This window comes from Octodon degus, unplaced genomic scaffold (assembly GCF_000260255.1).
Source record: "Octodon degus isolate 3935 unplaced genomic scaffold, OctDeg1.0 scaffold00112, whole genome shotgun sequence".
Classification (NCBI taxonomy): Eukaryota; Metazoa; Chordata; class Mammalia; order Rodentia; family Octodontidae; genus Octodon; species Octodon degus.
The window spans coordinates 342,857-351,585 of NW_004524688.1; the positions used below are offsets into that span (position 1 = coordinate 342,857).

The window sequence follows — 8,729 nt, forward strand, 5'->3', positions numbered from 1 at the left end:
CCTCTTTATAATCTCTGTGATATAGAATAAATTTTGCTTAATGTATTTTGTTGTCTCTAGTCAATCATCTTTTTAAAAAAAGAGATGTGCCAGGCCTGTGCCCAGTGGACCCTGAGATGGCAATTGAGACTGGATGTGGTGGTGCACACCTGTAACTCCAGCACTTGGGAGGCTGAAAACAGGAGGATCTCTATGAGTTCGATCTGTGTAGTGAGACCCTTTACTAAAATGCTTTTTAAAAAATAAAATAAAAAAGAGATGTGGAAAATAAGGGAAGCCATCCCTTAATGAGTGAAAAGACATTGTGGCTTTGGAAGTAGGATCTCTAAAGAAAGACTTGCATAGGAGGAGGTTTCTCAGTTTTGTACACATTTTGGTGAGAAAATGTATAGCAATCATAGATGTATCTTTGCCTTTGTTTTGATAAAAATAAAGCTTATCCTTATAATGTTGAAGTGTGTGTGTGCAGTGTTGTGTGTACAGTGTATAAATGTCATCCCTAAATCACTAACTGGAAAGAAATTCTAAAATTATAGAACAGTTCATAGTGAAAGTGAGCAAGGAAAGAGGCCCAGAAAGTTATGCCTCATAATCCTTGAGCTTGTAAATGAGTTTGTATTGAAATAGATGGATGCTGAAGTGTTAGGGGCCTCACTATGTATACATCATAGTGACCATTTCTTGGTCTCTGCTTCTTGACTGCCAGGTAGACAGCTTTCCTCCACAGTGCCCTTCTACTGTGCCATTTCCACATTGGAGCTAGCCAGGCATAGACTGATCCCTCAGAACTAAAAATAAACTTTGCTCCTCTACATTGAGTATGTCAGGTATTTTGTCCCAGCGGTGGACAAAATATTTCTCAAAGAGGATTTATTACCATGAAAAAATTAATATGTACTAGGCAAGTTGTGGTTTTGGCAAAGCTTTAAGGTGGCATATGTTGTATTTTAGATGTAAGATGTTCTGCTAAATTCTCCTGTGTTCCAAAATGCAGCATTTGGAAGTGATTGGATCTTGATAGCACTAAAATCATCAGTGGATTAATACATCGATGAATTTCTAGCTAAAAATCTCTGTGGAGGAGGAGGATCTCTATTGCCTTTACCTGGAAAGGTGTATTCTTGTGCTTGCCTTCTTCCTTAGGTCTAGCTTTCTTGGTCTCTGCTTCTTGACTGCCAGGTAGACAGCTTTCCTCCACAGTGCCCTTCTACTGTGCCATTTCCGCATTGGAGCTAGCCAGGCATAGACTGTTCCCTCAGAACTAAAAATAAACTTTGCTCCTCTACATTGAGTATGTCAGGTATTTTGTCCCAGCGGTGGAAAGCTAACACAACAGAGGGCCTTTTGATAGCTAGAGAATATTTTCATGGAGGAATGGTGGCTACAGTCCACATGGATATCATTGAGAACACATTGGTATAATGGAAAGCAATGGTTATCACTAATAATTTGATGAAGTAAATGTAAAAACAGATCACTTGTTAAAGAAATTTTGTTTTGAGCAAGTTTAGCATGTACAAAGGAATTTTAAAAGAGTAGGAAAATCACATTATTTGAAGAGTCCTAATAATGAATTTGCTGCTCTTTTCTTCATTAAATTACAAAAAAACCTAATGCAAATAGATTACTGTAAAGCAAAGCTAATCAGAATGAAATTGAAGGATAGGCAAGATAACTCAGTGGACTACACACCTGTTTAGGCAAGCACAGGGACCGGGTTTCCATTCCTGCCACCATAGGCCGCATTGGCCCTTAGGATCACTGAGCTGGCCACCTAGACTGGGCATGGTGGCACATGCCTGTAATCCCAGCCCTGGGGAGGCTGAAAATAGGAGGATTGCTTTGAGACCATGCTGCATAGTGAGACCCTGGAACAAATACATAAAAATGAAAAAGAATGAGATTGGGCACAGTACTTTAAACAAAGTGTATCTAGTAAATTTATTTCAGAAGAAAAAACAAAACAAGACTCTTAAGGAGGCAAAATACTAAAAAAACTAAACTAATGTATTTACAAAGGGAGATTACAGAACGAAGTTAGAATATTTCTTTATGCATCATTCATAAAAGTAAAAAGAGAACTTGCAAGTGGTCTTTGTGCATCCCATAGTACTTGAACATTACAAATTGTACATGTTGGTTAATTTTAAATCTCAACTTGGTAGGTCACTGGGCAACCAGGCTAAGCACTTCTGGATGTGACTGTGGAGCATTTCCAGAAGAGATGACTGACTGCAATCGCTGACTCGGTACATGACTACACTTTGCACTGTGTGCCAGTAGTTATCAGCCAGTGTATTGAGGATCTGCATTTAAGAAAACATAACAGGAAAAGGAGGCATTCCTGGCCTCAGTAGTTGAGCAGTGATATACCATATCATCTCTTCTCAGTACTTCAGGATAAGGTTTTCATCATCACCTCCCCTGGTTTTCAGAATTGTAAGTCTGAGTTGTATCATTAACCTTTCTGGAATGCCTAGTCTCCCTCACTGCCTGATCTAATTACATGGACTAAATCTCTTTATATATGTGCATATGTACACATATACATGCATGTAGTGTGAGTGTATTTCATGTAATGTTGACATAAAAATTCCTTTCTGTTTTTCGAGAGAATACTGGCTAATACAGAATTTAGATGAAACTTGGTGCTAGAGGGAGAGAATTTTAAGGATGGGCTTCCTGATTGGGTTCTTGGGTTTTCAAAATTGTTTCTCTAAATTGATTACATTCAAAATATTAATTCTATTTTAGATATTAAACAATATACCTATATCCATGCCTTTGGTAATTTGTAAAGATATAAAGTTATCTGCATTGAACATTCCTAAATAAACCACTCATAAGAACAAGTAGTTGAATGATACTGTATGTCATACTGTCAAGCATTTTTTTAAATAAGAGAAAAAATAACATTCACTGATTTCTGCTACTGCCACTGGATGACCCTATAAAAGTTAAAAATGATATGAAGTAACCCAAGAGTTCCTGTGTGTGTTGACAAAGTGACTTTTACCTTTTTTAGCTACAGGAGTGCTATTGGTAAAAGTAAAAATCAGAACTTCATCCTGCCAGGTGACTGAGTTACAATGCAATCTGCACTCACAACTTCACAGATGTCTATTGCTAAAGTAATGGGTTTAATCGGGAAAGAATCAATCAGTGATAAAAACTCTACAAATTCAGATGAGAATCTGTAGTAAGGTCTTCCTGAAGCTAAAGTCATTTTCCTGATGAAAATGGGACTCCTGGTTTCAGCGAAATGGTTTCCTTAACCTTAGGTTAATTTTTCTCCCTGCCTTCATAAAGGGTGCTATGACCTTTCACTGCACTAACTGTAAAAGGCAAGAAAAATAATCAGACATTTCAGGGACTGGTGGCCATTGTCTTTATTGATGCTGATTCTAAGACACCCAAAATACCACTATGACCAGTGAGTGAGGGTAGGGACTTACAGCAGTCAGATGATTAATGGAGTTTTCTTGGGGGTCTGTCTCAAATAGCATCCATTCAGTGGGTACCCAAGGCCAGCTCATTATTTCTCCAGTTATAGAATGCCCAATTATATTAGACATACTTAGAAGCTGATACAATTCTTATCTTGTTTCCTTTTCTTGTGGGATGAAAGCTATTGTTTGGAGTATATACAAGTTTAAGTCCTTTGCACTGCCTCATGTAAGGTGAACAATAACTCTAAGCATCTTGCATCCTTGCAGGTATTGAAAATGTTAGTTCCACTCTCAAAGACTTGGAAAAGTCCCCTTGTAAATGCACTAATGCTCTTCTTTGTCCTGTGCAGAAGACAGATGGATCTGTTTACTTACAGTTGTTTATGCTTAACTGGGTAGGAACTCCATTTGCTTGAGTACATTAACATGTTTCCTAGTACTCAGTGCTTAGGAATTAATTCTTCCCTATAGGCAATAATAAGTCTGTGAAAATGACCATTATTGGACATACAGAATGCCTTATTCAGTGACATGACATTATAAAAATTATTGCTTCTAAGCATAGAACAGACTTCACAGCAAAAGAAGCACAAAACTGAGACAGAAGTTGACAGTTGAGCTAAATTATTCGTTTGATTGGTGTAAGAGCCATTTAAGGAATTAAAGTATATTTCTGGATGTGTCTGGGTTGGTTGTGGGTGCATAACCTCATGTACTATATCACATCCCTGGCATTGTTTCCTCACTCTTCTTCCTGACACCATAAAATGAATCCTTTCACTTCTCATGCCCTTCTTCCTTACTGTTCTTGCCTTGGAGTCAGCTGATCATAGACTTAATTCCCTAAAACTATGCACTAAATTAAACCTTAAAGTGTGACTGCTAATATTTTATAAATGATGAGAAAACATAACAGTAAAAAGCCCATACTTGTGCATTTCACTAGTTTTATCATTTTGCCCACTATCATGAAGAACTTACTTTGGTAAGATGGCTTTTTGAATGCTACATTGCCACGTTGACTGTAAGATCTTGAGGGACTGAGGTAAAATTTTACAGAATGCTGTGAATCTTTTAAAACTATATCAAATATAGAACAGTGTTTCTCTCATAGTCCAGATCCATGGGCCAGGAATCAAGCAGAAGAAATTGCAGTGACACCATTTCCTATTGTCAGTGACTCACCTGAAAATATTTTCCTTCTTGTTCCTATGACTTTATTCTGTAGCAGTTTTAACTCTAGGGGGAGAAATGCTTTCACCAAGAGACACCATGATTCCATTAAACTGGAAGTTAAGATGTCAACTGGCTACTTTAGCCTCCTCATGACTCTCAGTCAACAAGATAAGAATGCAGTTAAAGTGTGACTAGGTGATTTTTCTTTACTACCAAAGAGAAACTGGATTAATATGCCATAACAAAAGAAAGGAAGAACATGTCTGGAATACAGGGGATTCTTTAGAGTATGTCTTACTTAACCCTCTCTGTGATTTATGTCAATTGAAAACTACAGCAATCCAATTCAAGCAGAACTACTAATGATCTAAACCAATCAATAATGGGGCTCTCACATTATTACATGTAGAATCATGACCAACTTGAGTGCTTACTGAAGTCAAAGGGAATATAAAGTCAATAGTGAAAAAAGCAGATATTACTATCATCTATGATCACATGACAAAATGAGAATTATAATTGCCATAAGTATGCCTGCCAGTGAAGTCCATTTGTATATACGTGTCAACCTATATTTTTATTCCTATTTTATCCCCTTATAATATACTATAGGTGTATTTATTTTTATCATAATATTTAAGCATTGTTAATTGACCTCATGGTGTAATTTCAGTGGTGGAATATCAATAAGCATAATAAATATCACAAAAGGACTTTATCCTCTTCTTGGGAAGGAGTTACTATGTTTTTATTTGTGTACAGGATAGTTTATCACATAAGGTGAAATTATGACTCTTTGATTACTATAGTGTTTACTTGAGCATTAAGTATGACTTAAGAAAGTCTATATTAGTGCCAGATGGTTAAGTTGCGGGCTTATGGTGGTTACTTTATGCATAGAAGTAGCTGACTGCAGAGTGATCAGGGTAACAATATTAATCAGATCAGAATACATTAGTATTCACACTGTTCTTGGATGAGCTGAACATTTAAATTGGTAGATTTACTAAAGCACTTCTCATCTCCAGTGTGTGTGAGTATCATCAAGTCCATTGAGAATTTAAATAAAACTAAAAGGAAAGAGGAAAGAGAAACTTGTTCTTTTTTTCTGACCTGTTGAGTGGTGAGCTATTATCTCATCTTCTTCATTGTTCAGAGATGTACACCATTGACTTCTCTGCAGTCGGGACTTTGGATTTGGACTCAATAGCAACAATTTCCTGGACTCCAGCTTGTAATCAAGGATCTTCTTGGTGTCCATAAATATGTAAGCCAATTTCTTATTGCTTACAATATATGCAGAAATTGTTGACTTAAGAATGATCCATTTTGATAAAAATACTATAACAATTAAAAGAATGTTGAATAACAAGACCTCTGTTTTTCCCCTAACTACTGAATAGCTGAAGAAATTAAAATTCAAACACAACTAATTTTCAAAAGTGACTGTATTGAAGAAGAAAATGTCAAACAATTTTAAGCATTTTCTAGAAAAATTCAGGTAGCTGTTGAACTTAGTGTTTTATTGTTCAGAAAAATAGGGAAAAGAACACAAATACTTCTTAGATAATAACTATTGTAAATCTAGTAAGTTTTACTTTTTAAAAACAAGGGAATCTTTTGATTATGTAGGAGAATTATAAGAGAATGTTAATTATAAGAAAATATTAGTCATATTTGCAAAACAATTGGGCTTTTTGTAACTGCTAACCATTACCGTTTTTCGCATTCACGTGGCTGTATTACAGATGTCTACTACGTGAAAATCCATTGTGTAGTATATATTTGGAAACTGGTTAGATTCAGAACATTTCTTTCATTAGACTCTAATCACAGAATATTTTAATCATACTTAATAATTTCAATAACCATTTAGCTCTATTTCTCAGAAATAAACTTAAGCTTTATAGCATTCAGTAATGGTTATGTGGGAAATAAAAGTTGAAAGATAAATTTATTTAATTCTAGGTTTTTTATCATGAATTTTCCTGGAACAGATACTAAGGCAAAGAAATAATACCTGATCCAAGCTCAAACACTGAATGAAGACGAGGGAATGAAACAGATTGAGTCCTAATCTTATGCTATTAAAAGTCCTTTCTTGAGTGTCCCGTACATTATTGAAGAAAAAGAATACCAAGACAGTGACTGCTCCTAGTAAGAGATAGCTTACTAGGATATTCTTCTGATGGAAGAATATCCTCCAGAGACCCTGAAATTCATGCCACATTTGCATTTGCATTATGTGAAGATTTAGAGCAGAAGAATTTCGTGTTTCCATTTATGTAATCTGAGATAACAATGTTAACTGAATCTCATAATTTTGTGCCCATTAGACACTAAGCTAGAGGTTAAGAAAATGAAGTGGGAGAAGGGAGATCATAGAAGTAGACTTTCACATGGATGCATTCCCAACATGTGTGCGAGCAAGGCAGTGCTTCTGTCCTCTCTGAGTACATGCATTTAGATGAACTTGCTGCTGTCCAAGACAGACAACAAGGTGTGGTCTTCACAGACAAACAACAGCATAGATTCATGAGTTTGCCATGAAATACTTTTTCAATAACTCAGGATAACAATGTTCTTCTCTTAAATGACTGTACTATACCTGTGCTCTTTTAAGATAATGACTGAAAACTTAGTTCTGAATTCACTCACCTACAATATTTGAACAGCAATGGAATACCCATCTCTGACAAAACCAAACAAAAAAGGGGAATATAAATGGACCATTTTGTAGTGAAAAAAAAATATATCTGTATATACAAAATAGTTAGGATAAATAAACAGCTACTTTTGCTTAGTTCAATGAGAAGAAAGATTTGTATTAATAGTGTTTAGGCAAGATATTATGTCTTCATCTTGTACTATGAATAACTACTATGCAGACAATAATATGCGATGCATTATTATAACTGTACTGCTAACCTGTTTTGAAACTTTCATTGCTATTTCTTTCTCAATAAAATTAAATTATAAAAAAGAAAGTTTAGTTCTGACTAGACATTGATCACTTCTTTTGATTTCTCTGAACATATTTTATGCCATCCAAGTAATGCCTGTAATGGATATATATACAACACATTCTAACTCAGTGATTTACAAAACTGAATACTTCCAGCAGCATTTTAAAATAAAATATTGTATGAAAGCAATGTATGGACATTAATAGTATGATAAAAATCAGAAATATTAAGTTTTTAAAAAAGCAGAAAAAGTTTCTGTCTTCCGTTAATGCCAGTTGATTGTGGTAATTACAGACAAATGTTTTGTGTATATTTTTCTGGACTTCATGATGTACTGTATAGCCAACATTTTTTTTTTTTTTTTCCTTACAACCTCAAAATCCCATGTTTATTACAAAGGCAAATGGTGATTCTTATGGTGAGTTTATCGGTAGGATTTCTGGTAAAGAGCACGGGCACCAGGACCTCCAAACTTTTTGGATTCGCAGCGTCGAGGGTCAGCTACCAACAGGGTCCGGTCATACTGGATGAGAATATCTTTGATCTCTTTCTTGGAAGCCTCATCAACATATTTCTGGTAATAGGCCACCAGGGCTTTGGAGATGGACTGACGGATAGCATAAATCTGGGCAACATGACCACCACCCTTTACACGGACACGGATGTCAACACCAGCAAACCGCTCCTTGCCCAGAAGCAGAACAGCCTCCAGTAACTTATATTGCAGCGTGCGCGGCTCGATCATCTCCAGGGGGCGCCCGTTCACCTTGATGAGGCCATTGCCCCGCTTGCAGTGTGCCACCACTGTGGCTGTCTTCTTGCGACCGAAGACTTGCACGGACTGCAGCGGACCCTTGGACGGCATGGTTTCTAGCGCAGAGTCTGGAGCTCCTCACCGCGCGGCGCCGCAACCGGAAAAGGGAAGTTTGGGGCCACCCAGGCCGCTTTTCAGGGTCTGCGCATGCGTCTTGAGCGCCACAGCGCGACAGGAGCGAGCTTTACGGTTCACCTTGTAGCTAGGGCGGGGCCACTTCCACCACAATTTCTTTCCTTTCATTTTCCTCTCCGGAACCCTGGTCTCCCAGAATCCTTCACCCAGAGATCTTCATCAAATCTCTCTTCAGAGCCCTCAATCTGA

The 8,729-nt window shown here is 36.9% G+C and overlaps 1 pseudogene across 1 annotated transcript; it reads right to left on the minus strand.

Annotated features, from left to right (window-relative positions):
* Positions 1 to 7,955: 7,955 nt before the first annotated feature.
* Positions 7,956 to 8,519, minus strand: LOC101573245 (annotated as a pseudogene). The gene has a single exon (XR_001117254.2). The product of XR_001117254.2 is annotated as a 40S ribosomal protein S16 pseudogene (transcript).
* Between the last annotated feature and the right edge of the window lie 210 nt (positions 8,520 to 8,729).